Below are 24,951 nucleotides of genomic sequence, written 5' to 3'. Positions count from 1 at the left end.
CTCAAGCAGCTCCCGGAAGCAGCAGCATGTCCCTTCTCTGGCTCCTACACGAAGACACAGCCAGACAGCTCTGCACACTTCCCCATCCGCAAGCACCACCCCTGCAGCTCCCATTGGAGCACTGGATCAGGGCCATGCTGCAGCTTCCAGGAGCCGTATGGAGCATCCCCTGACCCTGCGCCCCAGCTGGAGTGCCAGAGTGGGGTCATGCAGCTGCTTCCGGGAGCCACGTGGAGTGGTCCCCGACCCTGCTCTCTGGCTGGAGCACTGAAGGGGGGCCATGCTGCGGCTTCCCAGAGCCACGTGGAGTGGTCCCCCAACTCCTCGGCTGGAGTGCCGAGTGGGGAAAGCCCCAGACCTCAAGGACCAGCTTAAAACGGCTGGCGGACCGTAGTTTGCCCACCCCATCCCACAGAGTGTCCCAAAGCTAGGGCATACCACCAGTCCTGTGGATCCGTGACAGCAGTATTAGTAGGAGTGTTGTAAACAAAACACAAGAAATAATTCTTCCACTCCACTCTGCGCTGATAAGGCCTCAACTAGAGTGTTGTGTCTGGTTCTGGGCACCACACTTCAAGGAAGATGTGGACAAACTGGAGAAAGCCCAGAGGAAAGCACCAATAATGATCAATGGCCTAGAAAACATGACCTATGAAGAGAGATTGAAAAAACTGGGTTCGTTTAGTCTGGAGAAGAGAAGACTGAGGGAGAACATGATAACAGTCTTCAAGTACATAAAAGGTTGTCATTAAAAGGAGAGTGATAATTTGTTCTCTTTAGCCACTGAGTATAGGGAAAAAAGCAATGGGCTTAAATTGCAACAAGGGAGGTTTAGGGTTGGACATTAGGAAAAACTTCCTAACTATCAGGGTAGTTCAGCACTGGAACAAATTGCCTAGGGAGGTTGTGGAATATCTGCCAGTGGGTTTTTTTAAGAGGAGGTTAGACATCTGTCAGGGATGGTCCAGAAGATAATATTGAGCCCTGCCTCAGTGCAGGGGACTGGACTAGACATATCAAGATCCCTTCCAGTTCTACGATTTACCCTTAAAGCTAGTTGCTATGCTGCATGTGCAGTTTTAAAAGTTGCTTGGGAACTGTCAACAAGCATGACACTTTACTTTAGCTTCCAAAAAAATAGCTGTGAAAACCAGGTAAGGGCAGGTTAATACAACACCTTGGGGTGTATTATACAATAAGGAACTTGGTTTACTCTTCTCAAAACTGTATTTATTTTAACCTGCCAGAACACTTTAGAACAGCTTTAAAACAAAAAAAAAACCACAGCAGAACAGGCACAAATTTATAGCACTTTGGATTTTCTAAAGAATTTTGACAGAGTCCCTAACAAGTGTTATAAGGAAAAATGACAGCAACAGTGTGAAAGGTGAAGCGCTGCCACTGCAATGAATTTAACAACTGCTTAATGCAAAGGAAGCAAAGCACAGGGATAGAGGGTCAATTCTCAGTATGGAAAGACTAGAAGCTGGGTACTTATGGATTAGTGCTAGAGCTGGTGAGGTCCAAGATATTTGATAACTATCTGGGAGAGGAGACGGAGTGGTTTGTAGCAATCTACCAAAGGCACATGTTGACTTTGGTTAGCATATACTAGGAAAAACAGTGAGGGGATTGCCACAAAGGCCAAACAGAAGTAGCAGCACAAGAGAAGATGACGTTCAGTGAAGGCATCTAAAAAGTCATAGCGCACACAGGAAACAAACAAGTTCTGTAAAATCTGTAAATTCTCAGGAAAGAAATCAGTGACTAGTGGAGACATCTGTTCAGTACACATCATTCACAAGACAGTAAATTTTTAGGCTGTTTTACGAGATAAAGTATAATGATGCCCACACAAGTGTGTCCTTACCACAGCCTCTCTCACTACTATACCCTCCTCTTCCAGTGTGAGGACCTCCACCGCGTGAGGAACGATCAGCTTGTCTTACCTCTATTTTGTCCCTCACTTCATGAGACCAGTTTAGAAACTTCAGGACCAGACTTCAAAGAGAAACTGCTGAGCCTCAGTTCGTCTGCAAATTTGACACCATCAGCTCAGGATTAAACAAAGACTGTGAATGGCTTGCCAACTACAAAAGCAGTTTCTCCTCCCTTGGTTGTCACACCTCAGCTACTAGAAGAGGGCCTCATCCTCCCTGATTGAACTAACCTTGTTATCTTTAGCCTGCTTCTTGCTTGCATATATATACCTGCCCCTGGAAATTTCCACTACATGCATCTGACGAAGTGGGTATTCACCCACGAAAGCTCATGCTCCAAAAAGTCTGTTAGTCTATAAGGTGCCACAGGACTCTTTGCTGCTTTTACAGTTTAATCAACTAGATGATCAGAGCAGGTAGTTCTGAGATCAGCCCACTTTACTGCCCCTGTTGCCACTATAGTAGTGATAAACAAAATCTTGTGTTTAAAAGGAACTGAGACTTGATACACATAATATCCCCTCTATTGCAAACCCCAAAAAGCAAGTTATGGAACAGCTATCATCTGGACCAAACTACCCATGTAGTACCACTTCCAGAGAAAGCAACAGGCTCTACACCACACTGAACTTCCTACTGACTCCAAATAAGGAAACGCTACACAACACACTCACCTCCCTCACAGGTTACAGCAAAGCCCGCAGTACACACTCAGCAACAGCAGCAAACATTCAGGGTTGCCATACTATGCATTCTGTATTTATGGGGAATGGGAAGGCTGCAATTAAGGTTTTGCTCAATACTATTAGGGCTTCTTATGGGCCACAGGAGGACAGCATTCCTTTTTTCCAGTTCCCTCTTAAAGCATGTTTATCTTTTCATATAGTAAGAAAATAGTCTTAAAACCAGGTGTTATAGCGAAAAGCCATTCTAATCTACGTTCCAGTGGCCTGTATCACACACTGGCTCTCAAGCTCCAAAACTGCCAGTAGCTTTAGGGAAATGGAGGTCACTTCTCTTGACAACAGTCTGTAGCTTCAGTGCTCTTGGAAACAAAGGCCCCAACACCAGTTAAATTGCAGCCATATTTACTAAGGGTATAAATAATTTCTGTCATTTGTAAGTTATATGAACTGACAGCCATTTCAAGGAAGGGAAAATTGTAATATAACGGGCAAGACATAAAGACAAACTTTGATTACCTTACAACCTAATCTTTTAAGAGTATGTCTACATTATAAGCACTACACTGGAACAGCTGCTACGCCCCTGTAGCTCTGTAGACACTTATTACAATGACTAAAGGGGTTTTTCTGTCCCTGTAGTACAGTTTCTCTCAACCTGGGGATTGCAGGACAGTTTTAGAGGGGTCGCAAGTAGGCCAGAGTAAGACTTGCTGGGGACCAGAGCAGAAACTAAAGAGTGGGACTGCACAGAAGGCACGTGCGACGGTCTCTAGGGGCAAAGCCAGCACTGGACACAGAAGCACTGACACTGATGGGTGGCCCACACGAGGAGCCCACGCCAAAGCCTGAGCCCCGCCTGGGGCTGAAGCATGTAACTTAGCTTTGCAGGGCCCTGCTTCCCAGCCCTAAGTATTAATCATAATTTACTTAATGATATTTAAGGGAGAGGGTTAATTTTTGGGGGGCGGGGGGCAGGGTCACCAGCACAAAAAGCTTGAGACACACTGCTGTAGCAGATCCACCTGTGGAGAGGTGTTCACCCATTGACCTGGCTGTGAGCACAGTGATTAGGTCAATCTAGAGTGCCAGGGCAAAATTTTTCACAAGACCAGGCCTCAGCATATATTTGAGGAATGCTGGCAACAAATTTCAACTATACAGAAAGCCAGCCCTTTGTTAGCAAGAAGAGAGGAATAACAGGTCAAACGCTGGAGAAAGTACTTAAAAAGCCCACTTTTAATTAGTTTTCACAAGTAAACTGAGATTTAGCTAATCTGTCAGAAAATTCATGTTTTACCTAAAGATCATTGCTGCACACTGAGGGAAGATACAACACATCTTTCATGCAGAATAAAGTGTATGAATGCCTGAAGTGAAAGGGGAAACCCCAGAGGTACTACCACATGCATACTAGAGCCATCTCTTTGGGCCTGCAGCACAGCAACGCTGACTGCAGAAGATGGACTTGGGCTCCAAGGCCCAAGGGCTGCTTGCATTAGTTGCCGATATGTCTGTCCTAGCCCCCAGGCAAGCATCCATACGCCCAGCACAGTGGGCACTTAGTCTCCATCACCCTGAATAATCTACCATGGTTCTCCTGTACCCAGCCGGAACGGGCTCCCTGCTGAGCTACACTAAGCTTCAGCTGGCTGCAAAGTTAACTCACCTGTCTCAATGCTTTTATTGTGAGGGAACCCATGGGCTTTTAGTCTAGGAACACCCACTTTCCATCGGGGCCCCTGCTCCCTCCCGACTACCCCACCATCACCAACCCCAACCCCAGCCCCCAACCCAACCACAGCCCTCCCCCAACCCCAAAAGCCCCCCCACCCCCCCCACTTTTTTCCCCCACCCAGGGCCCCCCACACCAGCTCCCACCCCAACAGGCCACTCCTGCCCAAAGTACACCTCCACATTGCACACCAGCCGATCTACCCCCGAACACGCCCACTCCCGCCCACACCACTCCCACCCACGACCGCTCACTCCCGCCAAGGACACCCCCCCCACCACCACACACAACACACACACACACACACACACACACCAGCCCCTGATCCATCCACTCCCGCCCAGGGCCCCTTCCCATCAGTTCCAGCCCCCAACCGCCCGCTGACGCCCAGGGACAAGGCCCCCACCCGTCCCAGACCCCGGGACGCCCAGGGGCACAGCGCCCACAATCCTGGGCGCTCGGGAGCCGCGCTAGGGCCAGGGCCAGGGCCGCGGACACTCACCCGCCCGCGCCCCTCAGCCACGACAACCACCCGGCTACTGACGGAGCCTCAGCAGGGACACTGCGGGCGGGGCGGGGCCGCGCCACAGGCCCCGCCTCTCCGCGCGAACAGCCTGATTGGCTGAACCGGAGGCTCCCTGCGGGCGGGGCGCTGTTCTTGGCTGAGCTGGCAGCGCAGCGCCCCCTCCTGGGGGAGAGCGCCGGCTCAGCCTTCGCGCCGGGTGTCTCGAGCGTGCCTGGGAGCTGCGGGATCTCGGCTTTCCCGTGCCATGCTGAACCTGGAGGGGCCCCGCTCGGTGCAGCGCGGAGCGGCCCTGCAGCAGGCCCGGGTCCCGTTGCGGGAGCGCGCTGTCAGATCTGGGGGCCAGGGATGAGGAGATTGCAGGGTCCCTCATCTGCATATTATGTTTTCTTATCTACATAAAATATAGCCAGCCTTCCCGGTCTCCACCGATATTCAGGAACATGGGCCTAGCTCCACCAACATTTGGGCTTATATTTAATCAAAGCCATCCCCTCCAGAGTACAGATGGGATGTGGGGTCCAGGACAGTCTGGGGGACTAGCAGGGGGCCAGGCGACAGTAGCAGTGAGGGACCCACCCCAGCGCACTCCACCCCCATTCCACCCCTTCCCCCAAGTCCCTGCCCTGCTTCTTTCTGGCTTTTGCCTCCTCCCTCAAGTAACACTGGGAGCCAGGAGGACGGGCTGGGCCAGGTCGCTTGCTGCTGCTAGCGCCAGGCCTCCCCGCTAACTCTTCCAGGCCACCCTGGACGCACATCCCCTTGAAACATGGGGGCCCCCAAAGCACAGGGCCCAGGGCGGTTGCCCCGGTCCGTCCTATGGATGGGACAGTTCTGCCTGGACCTGTTCTGAGCACCACCAAAAATTATAAAACCTGTCGCCCATGCCCTTGGCAGGCAGGGATTTCCCTACACCTCTCTGAATTTCCCCAACACCTCCCCCTCCAGTGGTCAACTAGTCACATGCAGTGTTACCAATTGAGTCTTTGGTTGGAAATTGTAATTGAAACATTAATACACACTTTAAAAGCATATACAGTGTATGATAAAATACTTGTACCTGGAAAAGTGTCATAGGTTTGAAAAGTATGAACAAAGACTAGCATCTTGCCTTCACACAGCTGTTGTTTTTTCTGACAATGCTTGCAGATTTGTTTCAGCAATGTTGGCCAACCTATCATTTCAAATTATGATTTGTAAGCAAGGTCTGAATGAGTTCTTCCCTGACAGCTAGTGATGAGCCAGGGGAGGGAGGGAAGGCTTTAGGACCAAACTGTATTTACATTAACTCACCTACTGTACCTAGGTATCCAGCAGACAGAGTTTGTGTTGTCCAAGTGATCAGTTTTGGCTGCTGTTCGGTTAAAAATCACTTTAGTATTGAATGTGGGGGTCATGGAATGTTACCCTTATTGTATGAGTAAAGGTCAGCAGAACTATACTTAGCCTGTCCTGATTGAGAGGGTCACCCTCAATGCTTAATTTTTGCCAGGACTGAGCCCCGGCACCTCTAGGCTTGTCAGTTCATAGCCCTGGCACCTCTGGGCTTGCTGCATCAGTAATGAAAGTAAAAAACTTGCTTAAGGTCTGGCAACTCTTTCATTACAAATTAACCACTGGTCACCCTTAACTGAACTGCACTCACTAAGCAAGGTGTGATGTTGCACCCCATAAGGCTTTATGGAAATTTGATATAAATGTATATATGACATAACTGGAATATGTTTTATGCTACCTAATGCCATGTAACATATCTCTGTGAAGGTTGTCAAGTATCAGAGGGGTAGCCGTGTTAGTCTGGATCTGTAAAAGCAGCAAAGAGTCCTGTGGCACCTTATAGACTAACAGACATTTTGGAGCATGAACTTTCATGGTGAATACATGCATCCGACAAAGTGGGTATTCACCCATGAAAGCTCATGCTCCAAAACGTCTGTTAGTCTATAAGGTGCCACAGGACTATTTCCTGCTGGATACTTCCTGCCTCGTGAAGGATGATCTCTGATCTGTCCTTCTCTATTTGTATTCATGTATCATTTTTGTGTTCGAAGTTTATGAATATTGGCTGCTTGTTTTCCTTGATATTCTAAGTAGACTGTTATTGGCTTACACTTGCAGTTTGCTATCAGCTCTAATGAGTTAATCCTTCTTTGATACAGCTGAGTAGGGAAAACCACTGCAGTTCCTGTCCTGACAGCTGACAGCTGCACTATAATGGCCACATTTGCAAGCATATTGCAGCTGCAATTGGACGCGGATTGCATTATGGGCAGCTATCCCACATTAGTGGCTGTCGTGCTTCTTCAAATGTGGGGGGATGGAGTGTGACAGGGCGCATGGGGGGAGAGAGAGTGGTTTTTTTGAGTGATGAGATTGTGGTCAAGCACGCTGTCTTGTACGTTCAGACCCTCCTACCCTCCCCGGATCCTTCACTACTCACTCACTGAAAGCATGTTCTTATTTTTATCTCCATAGACCACGATTAAGCAGCCGCTTGCAGAAAACAGACCCCCAACCCCCCCCCGCACCACTCTCTCTTCAAGCAAACAGTCGAATGTTTTCAACGGGAGCCCCCCCCCGCCCCGCCTGTCTCTCACCATCAAAGCAACAGTATCTGTGTGTTTGTATTGATAAGCAGCTCCCAAAATGGAGCTTTGGAAAGGGGCACTCTGCTCCCCGAGAGTTCACAACAAAACAAAAGAGAGGATACTTCATTTAAAAGGAGCTATGGCTGGAGTTTCCAGAGTGTCAATCAGAGTGAATGTATAACGTTATCTCCCCAATTTAACACTCTGGAGCAGCAGCATCTCAGCGCAATACGACAACAGCTGATTATTCTCTCTCGGGAAAGGGTGGACGTACCAACAGTGCTGTAGCCACGGAGACCCCTGGATGGACCCCAGTTCCATTTTGTCATTCAGCATGATTCAAGCAGATTAGCCTCTCCACCCCCAAGCTTACCTGATGAGAAACTGGTATACAAAGGAAAGTAATACCAAGGGCCTGTGAGTGATTGCTGATGACCCAGACTTAGAAGGAGACTAAGTCATGCTAAAAGGAAACTTACTTGGAAAAACTCTGCGGGTGAGCTTCTTAATCTTGTAATTCAGTTGTATTACTGGTATTAGCTTAGGGGCAATGGCTACACTTGCAGACTGTATTTTTTGTTTTTGTGTTTTTTTTTGGCGCTTTGAGCTAACCAGCCTTCGGAGAGCATTAGTAGGGAAAGCACTACAGTCTGTCCACACCGACAGCTTCAAGCACAGTGGCGTGGCCACACTTGTGGCACTTGCAGCGGCATTGCTAGAGGTGCATTATGGGCAGCTATCCCAGCATGCAAGTGACTGCAATGTGCTTTTCAAAACGGGCTGGTGGGGTGGAGTGTGACAGGGAGTATGATGTGTGTATGTAGGGGGAGAGATACTGGGTTTTGGGGGGGCTGAGAGCATGTCAGCATGCTGTCTTGTAGGTTCAGACAGCAGCAGACCCCCTCTCTCCCTCCACCTCTCTCCCTCACACACAGCATTCCACATTAATGGTTGATTTTTCTTGGAGCAGATAAGCAGCCAGCTGTCAGAAACGGAGCTTTCAAAGGGCACTTCCGCATTCCTGCAGCAATTCAAAACAATGACAAGAGCAGCCACTTGACTTAAGGAGATTATGGGACCCTTCCGGAGGCTGACCAGAGCGCAGTAATGCAACATCTTGTTCACACTGGTGCCGCAGCGCTCCAGCGGGGGTGCAGCAAACGTTATTCCTCTCACCGAAGTGGAGTACCAGGAGCTCTTTAGCCATGGAGTCAGAGCGTTCTACATGCCTTGCCAGTGTACTCGGGGAGTGAGCTAGTGCGCATGAGGCTCCTTTATTGCACACTAACTCGCAAGTGTAGCCAAGCGCTTAGACTTGCGTGTTTTGTTTTATTTTACTTGGTAATTCACTTTGTTCTGTCTGTTACTACTTGGAACTACTTAAATTCTACTTCCTGTATTTAATAAAATCACTTTTTACTTATTAATTAACCCAGAGTATGTATTAATACCAGGAGGAGGGGGCAAATAGCTGTGCATATCTCTCTATCAGTGTTATAGAAGGCGAACTATTTATGAGTTTACCCTGTATAAGCTTTATACAGGGTAAAACAGATTTATTTGGGGTTGGACCCCATTGGGATTTGGACATTTGAGTGTTAAAGACAGGAACATTTCTTAAGCTGCTTTCAATTAAGCTCACAACTGTTAGGGGATGTGGTTCAGACCTGGGTCTGGGTTTGCAGCAGGCTAGCGGGTCTGTCTCAAACCAGGCAGGGCACTGAAGTCCCAAGCTGCCAGGGCAGGAAAGCAGGGGCAGAAGTAGTCTTGTCACATCAGTTGGCAGCCCCAAGGAGGTTTCTGTGATCCAACCCGTCACACCAGGGGTTTGGATGGTAGATCCGAGTGAAGAGAGAGCCGGGGGCAGGGGGGTTGCTTGGTGGTGTGAGCTGTGCCTTAGGGCACATCTACACTGGCAAAGTTACAGCGCTGCTCAGAGAGCGCTGAAGAAAAACTGTTGTGTGTTCACACTGACAGCTGCCTGCACAATAGTGTGTTCACACTTGTTTGTAGCACTATTCAGAGAAATGCACTCTGGGCAACTATCCCACAGAGCACCTCTTTCTCTTTTGCCGCTAAGACTTGTGGGAAGGCAGAAGGCATCCTGGGTCCTGTCCCAATGCCCTGTGATGCATTGCTTTGCATCCCAGCAATCCCTGTGCTTCCGTCTGCATTTGGCACCATCTTTCAACAGTTTGTGTACTGCACACCCTGCTCTGCCTCTTTCTGGCTGCAGGAATGGATCCTGAGCTGTTGACCAGAGTGCTGCTTGCACTGACCATCATGTCACGAGTGGCAGTGAAGTTATTCCTTAAACTACGAAGGCAAGAGGAGTGCAACATTGATCTCATCACATGTAGTAGCTATGACACAAGAATGCTTGTGGCATTCATGGAGGTGCTGACCACAATGGAGCGCTGCCTTTGAGCTTGAGAAACAAGCACTGAATGGTGGGATCACATCATGATGCACATCTGGGATGATGAGCAGTGGCTGCAGAACTTTCATATGAGGAAAGCGGAAGCCAAATTCATGGGACTGTGTGATGAGCTCGCCCCAACCTTGTGGAACAAGGACACGAGAATGAGAGCTGCCCTGTCGCTGGAGAAACACATGGCGATTGCACTGTGGAAGCTGGCTATTCCAGACTGCTACTGATCGGTCACTACCCAATTTGTAATGGGAAAGTCGACCATTGGAGTCATGTTGATGGAAGTGTGCAGGGTCATTAATCGCATCCTGCTCCAAAAGACCATGACTCTGGGCAACGTGTGTGAGATTGTGGATGGCTTTGCACAAATGGGCTTCCCTAACTGTGGAGGAGCAATGGTATGCACATTCCAATTCTGGCACCAGAACACCTAGCCACTGAGTACATTAATCCCAAAGGATATTTCTCAATGGTTCTCCAGGTGCTTGTGGATCACCGTGGGCATTTCACAGACATTAACGCAGGCTGGCCTGGAAAGGTGCATGACGCACGCATCTTTCGGAACATTGGCCTGTTCAAGAAGCTGAAAGAAGGGACTTTCTTCCTGGACCAGAAGATCACCGTAGGGGAAGTCAAGATGCCTATTGTGACCCTGGGAGACCCCTCCAACCCCTAGTGCCGTGGCTCATGAAGCCATATACAGGGCAACTTGACAGCAGCAAGGAGTGGTTCAACAACAGGCTAAGCAAGTGCAGAATGACTGTGGAGTGTGCATTTGGCTGTTTAAAATCCCACTGGACATGGCTGATGACAATATTCCTATGCTTATAGCTGCATGCTGTACGCTCCATAATATTTGTGAAGGGAAGGGTGAAAGCTTCACTCAGGGCTGGTCCACAGAGGCTCAGCGCCTGGAGGCTGAGTTTGAACAGCCAGAGAACAAGGATATTAGAAGGGCAGAGCGTGGGGCCATAAGGATCATGGATGCTTTAAAGCAGCAATTAGAAACTGAAAGCCACTAATATTTGTTGCTATGCTCAGGATTGCAGTGCTTGTGATGCTAGGAGGTGATTGGTGCACATTATGCAAGAAGGGGCGTTAACATAATTGTATGTTACTTTACAGTGCTCTTTTTGCTTTCACTTAATAGAATAAAGATTGCTTTCAAACAAACACAATTATTTTATTGAAAGACAACAACCAGAGGAGAGAGTGAAACTAAAAAATTCATCAGCAGGGAGGGGGAGGGGGGAATGGAAAGCCTCAAGAGGAGGAGGAGTCCCGGGATGGCTACAGATTTGTATTTGTCCAGGGATCATACCCAGTCTTCTCCTTTGGAGTATGATGCAGTGGATGCTACACTTCAGCAGGGCCAAACTGCAAACGCATGGGTGTTGAGTGCAATGAGTATTGGGAGTCCACATTGCTGGACTGTGAGGAGGGAGGAGTGGAATGCTGCGGGTAGAGAGTGGAGCAGGATGTTGACAAGAGTGTGTTGGTGATGTATGTGTGGGGAGGGGGCGCATGGAAAAGAGTTTTGCAACAGCGGCTGCAGGGGAGGGCGGGTGCAGAGCTGCTCAGTTTGAAGAGCTAGTATTGCCTGGAGTGTGTCTGCTTGGCACTCCATAACTGTTAAGAGCCGTTCCATGGCTTCTTTCTAGTGTGCAGTGTTCTCCTTTTGTTCCCTCTTCCTGCTGTCCCGCCACTTCTTCAATTCCTTTTTGTCAGCAGCGGAGTGCATCATAACCTCACGCATAAAGTCCTCCTTAGATAGGGTAACCAGATGCCCGATTTTATAAGGGACAGTCCCAATTTTTGGGTCTTTTTCTTATATAGGCTCCTATTACCCCCACCCCGTCCCGATTTTTCACATTTGCTGTCTGGTCACCCTATCCTTAGTTTTTCTTGGACCCTTCCTAATTCTTCGCAACCGTTCTGCCACCGATAACAAAGAGGGAGACCAGGCTCCCAAGGTCATCTCTGTGAAGTTTAAATGCAACATTTTACAGAAGCCGTATTGTTTGCAACACAGACAACACTGTTCCAGTGCTTTAAAACACAGCCAGTACTCACACACCTGTAACTAACTGGCTGACCCCAGGCAAGCACACATAAGCCATAAGACCCCCAAGATGGTGAGTAGCCACAGGGGCAGGGTAAATCACTGTTCCTGGACCCTGCTGTACACTGGGCACGCGGTTCTTGGGCACTTGGGGAGAGCCAGCACTGTAGGAGGGGCTTGAGCCACCAGAGGAGCTTTGTTTCAACAACAGGCCCCGCCTTTAAAGCAAGTGCAGAAATGACTGTGGAGGTGTGCAATTTTGGCTTGTTTTAAAAATCCCACTGGGACATGGGCCCTTGGAATGAAAAACAATATTTCCCCCCCCTAATGCATATAGCTGCCCATGGCTGTAAACGCTTCCCAATAATATTTTCTTTGTTGAGAAGGGAAAGGGGTGAAACTTCAGACTCAGGTCGTGGGTCCCACTAATGAGGCCTTTCAAGCCCGCCTGGGGAGGAAGAAATGGGTATGTGACTACGCCAACCAAGGATAATTATAAAAGGGGTACAGCAAGGCCGTAGTCATGGGGTCTCTAATAAAAGAGGATCAATATGGAATATTGTCTAAATATTAGAGCCAAAGACATAAGAGAGATCTGAAGACCAAAGCCCACTTAATATCATTGTTCCCTTAATGCCCTCAAGGATTGGCAGTGCTTTGTGAATTGCTAGGGAGGTTGGATTGGGGTGCCCAACACATATTATTGCCCAAGGAAAGCGGGTCTGCGTCGTAAAAAAAAGAATTGTTAATGTGTGTCCTGAGCTGTGAAATTTAAACTAGTGCTTTCCCTTTTTTTGCTTTCTCCACTGTCTTAATAGAATTCAAAGAGTTAAAGACTTTTCAACTACAATCAACAAATTATTTGTTGGCCCCCCAGAGCGTTGAAGTGGAAAACTCAAAAATTCACCCATCAAGGCGGGAGGGGAAGGGGGGGGTGGGCCCTCCGGGGGAGGAAGTTGCGCGCGGGATGGGCTTAGATTCCAGTGTATAAATTAATATTTTGTCTATAGAGAGAATGTTAAAATCATTTTATCTGTTTCCATAACATGCCTACCCAGGTCCCTGTTTGCCACCTTCTATTCGGGAGTAGAAATGCAAAAAGTGAATGCCTCTGAAGCAAACTTCAATAGCCAGGGGCCCCCCCAAAAACTGCAAAACGCTAATGTGGTTTTGTTTCTCATGAAACGTGGGCAAGGGATAGTAGATTGTGGGGTAAGTCCACAACTATTGTCGCTCTTGTGTAATTACTCTGCGACGGACGGGGAAGAAAGGAGGCACGAGTGTACTAACTGCGGGTCAATCCACGGACTGGAAAGTCCAGGCAGCAGACATGTTGATCACCTAAGGGATGGGGTGTTTGGTGACGTAAAGTGTGCGTTCTGGAGGGGGGCCGCAGATGGGGAAATAGAGTAATTATAATTTGACATATATATCAGCGAAGCGCAGTTAGCACGAGAGACGCGGCGGGGTGCGCAGAGCAGGCGCGCGGAGTATTATTGAAGATGCTCATGTATATTTCCTAGAGGCCGGGAGATGTGTTGTCCCGCGCTCTTTTCCTGCTTGCGCTGGCTAAACTACCCCAAATAACACTGTTAAGACAAATGAAGAACAATGCCCGCATTTTTCCAAATGGCTTTCTTTCCTAGTGTGGCAGATGGTTCTTATCTCCTATTTGGGTTTCCCTGTCCTTCCTGCCCTGTTTTCCCTGTCCTCGCCATACCAGTTCTTTCAATTCCTTTTTGGTTCCCACCAGCCGGATGATGCATCTCTATATCACAAACCAAAATTTACAACGCAAGAACAAGTTCCCGTCATATATAGTATTATGTGGTAACCCAGCCCCGAATTTAGGTTTATAGAATTGGCAAGAGCGCGATCCCCAAATTTTTTTGGGTCCTTTTTCCTTATAAAAGGGCCCCTTTTCTTCTTCTCCCTATTTATCACCTAACTTTAGGTACGCCGACATCGTGAAGGTACTTTGCCCTGATATTCGCTCGAACCCGATTTTTGTTTTTATATTTCACATTTTGCCCTTGTCTGGTGCTGATCGCCCCCCCACCCAGATTTTCTTGCCTTTAAGAGGATATTCGATTTTCCTTCTTTGGAAAACCCTTCCCCCTATTCCTTTTCGCAACCGTTCCTCCCACCGCACAAACAAAGAAGAGAACCAGCCTCCAGGTCAGATCTCTGAAAAGTTTTATGCCCGTTAGAAGCCGTATGTGGTTTATCAGACAGAAGCGAACAACCAGGAGCAGGCCGATGATTAAATCCCCAGTGCTCATTTACTTAGCCCAGAACTCACACACCTGGTTTGCGCACCTAACTGGTCTGCCCTTGTATCCTGCCCAGGCAAGCAGAGGAGCCACCATATCAAGACCCCCATGTTAACAACCCCCAATGAATATGGGGTGTAATGAAAAACAGAGTAGAAGCCCCACAAGGGGAGAGGTAAAAATATCACGGGGTTTGTCCTGGACCCCTGCCCCCTGTACACTGGGCAAAAAGTGGTTTCTTTGGGCACTTGGGAGAAGCCAGCACTGGTTTAGGAGGGCCCTTGATAAATCATTCCCCGTCCCACCACTTTCCCCCCCACAAGCAGGTGATCAAATTAATGAAAAATATCTCCCCCTTGCCTTTGATGGGACAAAAAGAGGAATCAAAACCGGAATGTCTTTCTCCAAGTCCGCAGCTTCGCCCCTGGCCCCAGGCGGCTTTTTAAGCCTGTGTAACGGCATGAAATCCCCCCACCCCCTCAAGCCAACCCGAGATGGCACAGTTGCATGGAAAAAGTTTACCTGTTTTAAAGGGCAAGAAACAAAGCAGCTTCCTTTGCTTGAGGAACCTGTGGCGGGGAAAGCAGAATTGCCCAGTTTGGTCCTTCCAAACAAAGGAGTTTTTCCTTGGTGATCTCCTGAGGAAAGATTCCCATGAAGTGAGGGAAGTCCCCTTCCAACCCAAGCCTGTTCCCAACACTGTTCAAACTAAGGGCCCCCAATGAGGTGGAAGACAAGCCTGGCCTTTCTGCAAACCCCTCTGCCCCAGAGCAAACTCAATTTCAGCATTTCCCGAAATCCAAGATTGAACTTACCAAGGGCCCCCCTCTTCCCCTCGTTTGGGCAAACTTTGGGGCCAAACTCCACTGCTGTGACCTGGCCCCCTAAGTCCCTCCCTCCAAGGGAAGAAAGAGCCCTCCTGTTTTCCCCTGCAAGGCACTCCCGGCCTCCCGAATCCATCCCTATGCCCCTGGTATCCCCCCTCCCCTTCCTTCCAAATCAAAGAATTTTGGGCCTCCTCACCCAAGCCTCGATCCAACTCCTTTGGACGGCAACCATGAGCCCAACAAAGTTTTTATCCCAACAGGGGGCCTTTCAACAGTGGAAGGTGTGGTCAAACCACTGGAGTAATCGTGGTCCCCCTTGCCTCTTGGTAGAACCAGCAAGCTCAATCGGGACGCAGCAACTGGGAAAGTTTGGGGCAATTAGTAGGCATTCCACAGAAATTTCACTTTGACCCTGAACTGCAATGTGTCCCAGTCATGGCCCTTTTCTATCATGCACCTAGAAATCTGTCCATAGGTATCATAATTCCAATGGCTGGAACGCAGCTGTGACTGCACTGCCTCCTCTCCCCAAATGCTGATGAGGTCCAGCAGCTTGGCATTGCTCCAAGTGGGAGATCGCCTGGTGTATGGACCAGGCATGGCCACCTGGAAAGATGTGCTGAAACCACTGCACACATCACTGAGCAAACAGGAAGGGGACTTTCAAATTTGCAAAGGAATGTGTGGTGTGGGGCTAGGGTGACCAAATGTCCTGATTTTATAGGGACAGTCCCTATTTCTGGGTCTTTTTCTTATATAGGATCCTATTACCTCCCACCTCTTGTCCCGATTTTTCACATTTGCTGTCTAGTCACTCTAGCTGGGGCTGATGGTTGGTCACCTGAGGGCAGGGCAGTAGAGTTCAAACTGATGTCCAGAGAGGTGAGAACAGGCATTGTGGGACAGCTCCAGGAGGCCAATCACAATGCTGTAATCACCAGTGTCTACACTGGCATGGCAGTGCTGTCTATGCCTCTCGTCGAGGTGTTTTTTTTTAGAGTGCTGCATCTGTGCAGTTTCTGCGCATTAAGTGGCTTGGCAGTGTGTACACCTCAGGACTTACAGTGCTTAAAGCTGCTTTACTATGCACAAACTTGCCAGTGTAGATGGGACCTAAGAGTCACAGGCACTATTTAACTTGCCCCTCTCCCCTATTTAAAGATAGAGCTTATTAGGTTCCATAGAGAGTCTTTTGTTTTGTTAAGTGACCACTAGAGCTGAAATCACCAATAATTAGGTCTGAGTGCTTTGATCCGCTGCAGGACAGCATTTCTGTGGAAAAAACAGCCCAGCCTGCACATGCTGTAAGGTTCCCCCACTGAGAGCTGGAATCACTGACAGCTGAGTGGAACCTCAAGAGACCGACTTGCAGGGGACCAGGTTCTGGAACAAACTCCCACTAGGAGTTGTGAGGTCAAACAACTTACTTAGTTTTAAGAGCGAGCTGGACAAATTTATGAGTGAGATTGTATGACAGGGTTGCTTGTGATCATAGGTGCCAACTTCCTATCTTCTCCGGGGGGTGCTTGACCTGCCCCAGGCCTACTCCCACTGTACCCCTTTCCCCAAACCCTACCCCTGTCCTGCCTGTTCCCACCCTCGCTCTACCTCTTCCTGCCCCCTCCCCTGAGCGTGCCCCATCTCCACTGCTCCCCCTTCTTCCTGGTGCTTCCTTCATGCCACAGAACATGCAGAAGGCAATGGGAGGAGGGGGAGGAGTTGATCAGTGGGGCCAATGGCAGATGGGAGAAGCAAGGACAAGAGCTAATTTTTTCTGTGGGTACTCCAACCCTGGAGCACCCATGGAGTCAGCTCCTATGCTTGTGATAGTGGGGGTGGGGCTCAGCAGCACTGGAGGGTCCCTTTGGGTTATTGTCTTATGTGCCTACAGCTCATGCTTCAGGGTTTAAGCAATCTTCTGACGTTTTAAGGGGGATGAGGGTTGGTCTCCTTCCTCTGCATCAGGGATGGCCATGGATGGAGATGGGGCATTGGGCAAGGTGGGCCAGGACTCTGAGGTGGCACTGGGCATTCTCTCTCAGGTGCTTGGCCAGTTGATTCTTGCTCATGTGCTCAGGATCTAAAATGATCACCATATGTGGGATCAGGAAGGAATTTTCCCCCAAGTCAGACTGGGAGGGACCTTCGGGATTTTTTTACCTTTCTTAGCAATGTAGGGTATGGGTCACTTGCCAGGATTATCTGAGTCTCTCTCACTTCATCATTTCCTTGCCATTGCAGGAGCCTTCAGCACCCAGTCCTTCCTGTTCTCTGCCTGTGGCACATAATAGTCTTGTCTCCTGTGTGCTGTAATACTTGGGTCAAATTTTGCTTGTTGGGTTTAGTGGGCTGGTGCTGAGGGGTGCTAGTGGCCTGTGCTATACAGCAGGTGGTAGGAAGTCAGATTAGAGCAGCGGTTCTCAACTATGGGTTCGCAGAGGTCTTCTGGGGGTACATCAACTCATGTAGATACGTGACTAGTTTTAAAACAGGCTTCATAAAAAACACTAGCGAAGTCAGTACAAACTAAAATTTCATACGACTTGTTTATACTGCTCTATATACTAGACACTAGAATGTAAGTACAATATTTATAATCCAGTTGATTTATGATTATATGGTAAAAATGAGAACATAAGCAGTTTTTCAGTAATAGTGTGCTGTAATACTTCTGTATTTTTATGTCTGATTTTGTAAGCAAGTAGTTTTTAAGTGAGGTGAAACTTGGGGATATGCAAGACAAATCAGACAACTGAAAGGGATACAGTAGTCTGGAAAAGTTGAGAGCCACTGAACTAGATGATCTGGTCCCTTCTGGCTTTGAACTCCGACTTTGTTGTCACAGTTGAGAGCAACTGGACCTTTATTTCCCGACTGTGGTCCAAGAAGGGCACCTGTTCCCGGGCTTTCAAACGCTCCAGCTGTTGCCTTTCTGGGTGGAGACCTATGTCTCTCTCCCTTCTGACTGGGGTTATTTCCGGGCTGCCAGCTCTCTGCCTTCACTGCGTTATTCCCAGCAAAGGCTACTTTCTCTTCAGAGAGGGATAAGAGTGACTGTCTGTAAATTACCACACTGTACCACACTGAGATATGTTCCATTCTATGCATCCGAAGAAGTGGGCTGTTGCCCACAAAAGCCTATGTTCAAATAAATTTGTTAGTCTCTAAGGTGCCACAAGTACTCCTGTTCTTTTTGCAGATACAGACTAACATGGCTGCTACTCTGACACACTGCACTACTTATGCAAGCCTGTCTTATTCTTAAGGTGAAAGTATTACAGGAAAAAAAATTAAAAACAATAAAAGAGCCTACATGCCTACTCATACGGTTACCACAGGTCACCCCAGTCCTAACATGGGCTCTGGCAACAGCAGTCTTTAAACATCCATGGGGTCTCCTGTGTGGTCACATGTTCATCACAGATCAGTTCAGAACAAGCACCCAGTCTTATGTGGCTTCAGCAGGCCTAGTATTTCCAACACTTCCGTAAGGATGGGAGGGCCTCCATGGACCAGGAGTCCTATGTTTGCTTCATCAGAAAGAAGGCCCTGAGCCAGTTTAAAACCAGGCTCTTTATCCAAAAATCCTCTTTGTCTATTGGTCCACAGAGAATCTGGTTTGTACTAGTATACATGCACATCTCCAGCGGGTGGCTTTGAAGTACATTAGCCTCCCCCTGCTACTAAAGAAAATACATACAATGCCACAGTAACACGTACTTAATTTCATTTTTAATACAATATACCCCAAAGGCATTAACCCTAACTCAGTAAGATTTAACTTAATTTGATAGAGTTTATTTTAATTCAATAAGGTTTGTTTAAGATCAGGTCAGTCTATCAAGCTGATTTTTTAAAAAGGCTCCAGAAGCAATCCTGGCAATTACAGCCCCTTAAGTCTAATTTCTGTACCATGCAAATTGGCTGAAACTATAGTAAAGAACAGAAGTGTCCGACACATAGATGAACACGATTTGTGGGGAGGAGTCAACATGGCTTTTGGAAAGGGAAATCATGCCTCACCAATCTATTAGAATGTTTTGAGGAGGTCAACAAACATGTGGACAAAGGTGATCCAGTAGATACAGTATACTTGGACTTTCAGAAAGCCTTTCACAAGGTCCCACATCAAAGGCTCATAAGTAAGGAGTCAAGAGATAAGAGGGAAGGTCCTCTTATGGATCATTGACTGGTTAAAAGACAGGGAACAAACGGTAAAAATAGATTGTCAGTTTTCAGAATGGAGAAAGGTAAATAGTGGTGTCTCTTAGGGATCTGTAATGGGACCAGTACTGTTCAACATATTCACAAATTATCTGAAAAAAGGGTAAACGGTGAGATAGAAAAGTTTGCAGATGATGCTAAATTACTCAACATAGTTAATTCCAAAGCTGACTGTGAATAGTTACAAAGGGCTATCACACAACTGGGCAATAAAATAGCAGATTAAATTCAATATTGATAAATGCAAAGTAATATACATCAGAAAACATAATTTCAACTATAGATATGATATGATGGGGTCTAAATTAGCTGTTGCCACTCAAGAAAGAGATCTTGGAGTCACTATAGATAGTTCTCTGAAAATATCTGCTCAATGTGCAGGGGCAGTTAAGAAAGCTAACAGTGTTGATGTAAGCAGAGTCAGGATGAGCCGTACCCTGACATCTGGTGGTGAATTATGGGAAGTGTGGAAAGACTGTCCGGAATGTGAAGTCTCAAATATTTGCATAGGCACGCCTACCCCATCCCAGGGTGCCGAGCTGTGGGACTGCTTTGTGACAGAATAACTACCTCATATATAACTAAGATACAACCCGTTGAACTGTAGAGAGGTTGGGGACAGGTATTGTGCCCTGTGGTACAGTCCCTTTGTGAGCAGAGTACCAGTTCACCCTTCCTTCTCCACTGTGGAATGTCAGAGTGGATTTTTTTATCCCTTAGACTCTAGATACATGTTGCTGAGCTGAACACTTTGGTGTATGGTGCACTAGACTGGGGCTCCCTACTATGTGCTGAGATCACTAAGGCTGAAATCAAAGAGTGAAATTACTGATGTAGAGCACTGTGTACTTGAACTAGTTGGGCTGAAATCTATACTGCGGACGAGCGCGGTGGTTGGCAGGTGGATAGCTGGAGTGGACCCGGACGGCTGTGGGCGAGGCTGGCAGAGCTGGCGTAGCTGTGGACGGTGGAGCAGCCACAGAGCGAGCGGAGCGAGCGTTTGTGGGGCAACTGGAGCAGCTCATGGGCACTGGTGGAGTGAGCAGTTTGTGAGGACGGCTGGAGGAGCAGAGTGGAGCGGCTGGTAAGGCGGAGCAGTTGTTTGCGAGAGGCGAACCGGCACGAGGAGCAGGCAGTTGGCCCTGGACAGTTAAGTGCCCTTCACCCGGCTGGGGAGGGACCTCTACAGATGACCTCTGAATTCTGGTGGCATGACCGAGACTTTTGGACTTGTTGCCTGGAGTGATTGGACTTAGACCCTAAGGGGAAAGACATTGCCAAATGTACTTGGGGTGTTATGGTTTGTGTTATAACTCTGACTTTGGGGTTTCTCACACGAGATCCGCATGATCTTCCTTCTATTAAAAAAATTGCTACATTCAGACTCCTTGCTTGCGAGAGGGAAGTAGTGCCTCCTAGAGGCGCCCAGAGGTGTTATGTAAGTGTCCAGGTCACTGGGTGGTGGGCTCGAGCGGTTATGCAGTTGTGGTACTGAATGAACCCTGGTACTGACCCGGCCTTGTTGCTGCACAGAGCGAGAAGGTTACATGAGAACACGAGGAAATGGGATAGATAAGAACAGTAACATATCATGATGCCACATATAATCCCCCTTGAATACTGCATGTCTGGTCACCCATTCAAAAAAAATAGAGGGGGAAATCAGAAAGGACAGCAAAAATATAGGATGTGGAACTCTCATAAGGAGCTAATAATACCTTGTACTGTTCGCCTTGGAAAGAGGCAACCTAACGGCAGATACTTGTGGCACCTTAGAGACTAACAGTTATTGGCATAAGCTTTCGTGGCACAGACCCACTCATCAGATGCATGTAGTGAAAATATAGTAAGATATAATATACACAGAACATGAAAATGGTGTTACCATACCACCTATAGGAGACTGATCAGTTAAATGCAGCTCTTCAGCGGAGATGAAAAAACTGTGTTGTGTGTATGAAAAGCCATTTCCAGCAATACAGGGATGTAAGGAACGGGGGTGGGGGAATTAGCAGGAAATGTCTTATACTTTGTGTTTAGGCCATCCACACTTCAAAAAAACCAGTTGCAGAGAACACTTCAATCTCCCTGGCACCGTTACAGAACCAAAAGTCGCGAATTACAACAAATTCAAAAACAGACTTCAATGATGAGGACTGCTAATGAATTAATTGCAAATTGACCTATCAAACTAGGCTTTGATAACTGGGGCTTCAGAGACAATGAACAGTAAATGGCTGTTTACTAGTAAACCTTCCTGGTAAGTATGGCCACCAGAAGTAATGGAGGCTGGTCTACAAATGTGACATGTAAAGATACTGAATTCCTCTTAATCTGTATTTCATTAGAAGAGTGGGGCCAGAGAACAAGATTCCTGCCTTGTGCCATCAGCTAGAAAAGGGGTGGAGCAGAAAAGGTTGATGGCTGCCAATCATGAGAAAGACACGGCTTCATCTGAGATGTCTGCTGGAACAACACGACGTTACTAAGCGAAGATTGCCAGACTAGAATGGAGTTAGTCCTGTGAAAGTTGCTTATTAACATCTCTGAGGTTGAATATTACCTAACTGTAATCAGTGCTTAATGTTTTGCTAGACTGATGTTTTTGCCCTATGTGCTTGTAGACTTATTTTTTCGTCTGTTATTACTAATCATTATTACTTTTGTACTTAATAAAATTCCCAAACTTTTGGGGTTTATTTAATGAATCAGAGTGATTAACCTGGGGATAGAAAACAGATCTGCTTTATACTCTATATCAGTGTATAGAAGGGAGACAATTATGATTTATCTGTTTAGGGCTTAACAGAATAAAACATTATTATTTGGGTGTTCCACTGGGACCTGATGTCTGATGCTCAAGATGTACTGAAGCTGTTTTGGTAAAGTCTGCAGCTTTGAGGGCGTATTACTGTGTTGCAGCATAGCCGTCTACTCACAAGGCAGTGTCTGGAGCCAAGCTGCGCGGGAAACGGCTCAAGTAATTTCGCACATCTGGGACCAGTCCCAAGGCTGTCTCGTGACCGACCATAACAGGATGCACTCTTGCAAGTGTGTAATAGAGAGTTTATACACTTATTCTCTGAGCAAGCTGTACTCCACACTATGTTTCAACCAGAAAGTAATGCACTGCCAAAGATGCACACCAGCAGCCATCGCTTTTGAGTCACTTACAGCATAAACTCTTCTAAACATGAAGTTAATCTGGCATACAGAACCGGTGTCATTCAGAGTCACCCAGAGATACAGGGGAACGGCTAAAAGCAAAATTCCAGGGAACAAACATATCCATTAAAAAATTGCAAATTACATACAATATCTATCTTGTGGGCCCGCACAAAGCCTTACTTGCTCCCCCAGGGCGGCCTGGGAAAATAACCTTTGCATTACTGCACAAACCAGTTTGAGAAACTTCTTTACTAAGGTATCACTGTTGCAGGCAGCTGTGATATAGATCGCACTAAGGCTCATTAAAAGATTGGACATATATTTCCATCAAACATTATCGGATTGAAAAACTGGGTTTTTAAAAGCAGAAAAATTATACAATGACTGCTTTCCTTCAAATTTGTTGTTTTTTTTTAATAGAAAAGCGAAATAGTCTGCCAACCTGAATAGGTTTGTGGTTTCGAATGTCGCATGTGCAACTTTTGCTTCTTGCTGTGTTTGATTGTTATAAGAAACAATAAAAATCTGCTAAAAAATAACCTTTTGTCTCGTTTTGACCAATGCTTGAGACGTCCAGTCAGAATTTCCAAGTTTATATATTCGCTGGCTTCCTTACCATTATCTGTCTCATAATTTGGTATTTCGTTAGAAATCAGAAAGCATATGGGTCACAACCCAAGTCCACGCAGCCCAGTTCCGTCTACGCAATGCAATGCCAATACCCAGAGGAGTGAACTAACGATAATGATCAGTGATTCATCTCCTGAATCTATCCTACTCTGGACAAACAGGCTGACCAATTCCTTCCATCATGGGATGCCATTAACGACTACTGCCATGCATTTATCGTTTCAGGCTGGCTCATGGGTCCTCACAACTGGAACAGTTACTCTGGTTGTTTTATATAGCTTATGTACATATCCACGAACTAAGCATTTGAGCTTCAGATCTTGATGGCCTTGTGTGAAACTGAAATGCTCCAATGCACATGAATCGTAATGGACACAGGGTGCTAAATAAAATTACCCCAGGTTCTCAAACTGCAGTCAGGGGGTCATGTTATACTGGGTCGAATCTGTCAGCCTCCACCTCAAACCCTGCTTTGCCTCCCGCATTTATAATAGTCGTTAAATTATAAAAATGTGTCTAATTTATAAGGTACGGGGGTCGCACTCAAGAGTTTGCTATTTGAAAGGGTCACCAGTATAAGTTTGAGAACCACAAATAACCCCTCTAGGGTCTCAGAAATGTACGGGAGGGGGGGCATCTCCTTGGTAGGTTGGAAGATATTGCTCTTCTCATGTGATCCCTCCCCCAGTGGCTAATTTTAAATGAAGCTACCCTCCCCTGACATGAATCTCCCTATGGCACTGAAATTAAATATAGACTATAATTTGGCATTTGAGAAGTGAAAGGGATGGTAGCCCTAATGGAAAAGCTAACGGCTTGGCTCTTCTGCAAGCCTCAAACTGCTGAATGAGCTTTCGGGTAGGGAAGGCTGTGCCTCCCAAATAGCCTGCCCCTGCCCCCTATCTAACCCCCACCCACTTCCTGCCCCCCCTCAGAATTCCTGATCCATTCTGCTCCCTGTCTCCTCACCGTCCCCCAAAGACCCCCTAACACACCACCCCGAGATCCCACCCCTGCTCCCTGCCCCGACTGCCCTGATCCCTATCCACCCCCCCGCTGAGTCCTAACAGACCCCCAGAATGCCCATAATCCAACTCCCCCGTTCCCTGTCTCCCCCCCAACTCTGCCCCCTCCCTGTCCCCAGGACTTCCTGCCCCACAGCCAATCCCCTCAGCCCTGGCCCCGTACCCCTGGCTCCCCACCTCACCTAGAATCTCAGCACATCCAGGAGCATCCCTTCACAGCAGCAGTGGTGGTTCAGGCAGTGCCTGAGCTCTGCCCCACTTAGAGCCACGTGGTAAGGGGGCGGGGCTGCGAGCTCCAGGCTGAGAGGAGGGAGCTGAGCTCAGCCCAGAGCTCACAGCCCAGGGACGCTACTGGATGCACTGAGGATCTGGGAGACGGGCAGAGATGGGGTTGGGTGGGGCTGGGAAGGGAGCCTCAGCCATTCTTGTGGGGGCCCCTGCAGAGCCCAGGGCAAATTGCCCTATTTGTCCCCCTCCCCCGCGTGGCCCTGGTGTCTTCTATAACCTGAACATCTAGAAATTCATCTACTGCCCCTACCACTGACATTAAGAAAATGTATGCAGTGACTTAATACTTGACACTTATTTGCATCGGTTCATTCATCAGCCATGTATGCATATTTTCTGAATGCAGTGAGAGTTCTTCACTTTTTCAGCAGCTGAGTCTTTCACTGTTAACTGCGTGATTCTAACCAGTCAGTTGAGTTTCTTGCAGAAAGATAGTGAGCATTTCCTGGTCTTGGTCAGAACCAATGTCCAACTTCAGGATTACCAAATGACAATACACTTAACACTCGTCTTCAGTTTCTGGTGTGTGGCATCTCTTGCTTAAAGAGAAAGTA

At 47.5% G+C, this 24,951-nt stretch overlaps 1 protein-coding gene across 4 annotated transcripts in view; it reads right to left on the bottom strand.

Annotated features, from left to right (window-relative positions):
- Nucleotides 1-4,942, bottom strand: part of RNF123 (ring finger protein 123) — a 143,741-nt gene extending 138,799 nt beyond the window's left edge. For 3 of the 4 annotated variants that reach the window (XM_075072953.1, XM_075072955.1, XM_075072954.1), the window contains exons 1-2: nt 4,861-4,898; nt 1,950-2,033 (exon numbers count right to left, since the gene is read on the bottom strand). The gene's annotated coding sequence lies outside the window, so the exon portion shown is untranslated. Of the gene's footprint in view, nt 1-1,949; nt 2,034-4,860 lie in introns of all 4 variants that reach the window. The other variant, XM_032765768.1, reaches the window with a different exon arrangement.
- Between the last annotated feature and the right edge of the window lie 20,009 nt (nt 4,943-24,951).

The sequence above is a fragment of the Chelonoidis abingdonii genome, chromosome 16 (genome assembly GCF_003597395.2).
Source record: "Chelonoidis abingdonii isolate Lonesome George chromosome 16, CheloAbing_2.0, whole genome shotgun sequence".
In the NCBI taxonomy this organism is placed as follows: Eukaryota; Metazoa; Chordata; order Testudines; family Testudinidae; genus Chelonoidis; species Chelonoidis abingdonii.
Note: the sequence above shows the minus strand (reverse complement) of the source record. Positions and strands in the feature narration are given on the sequence as shown.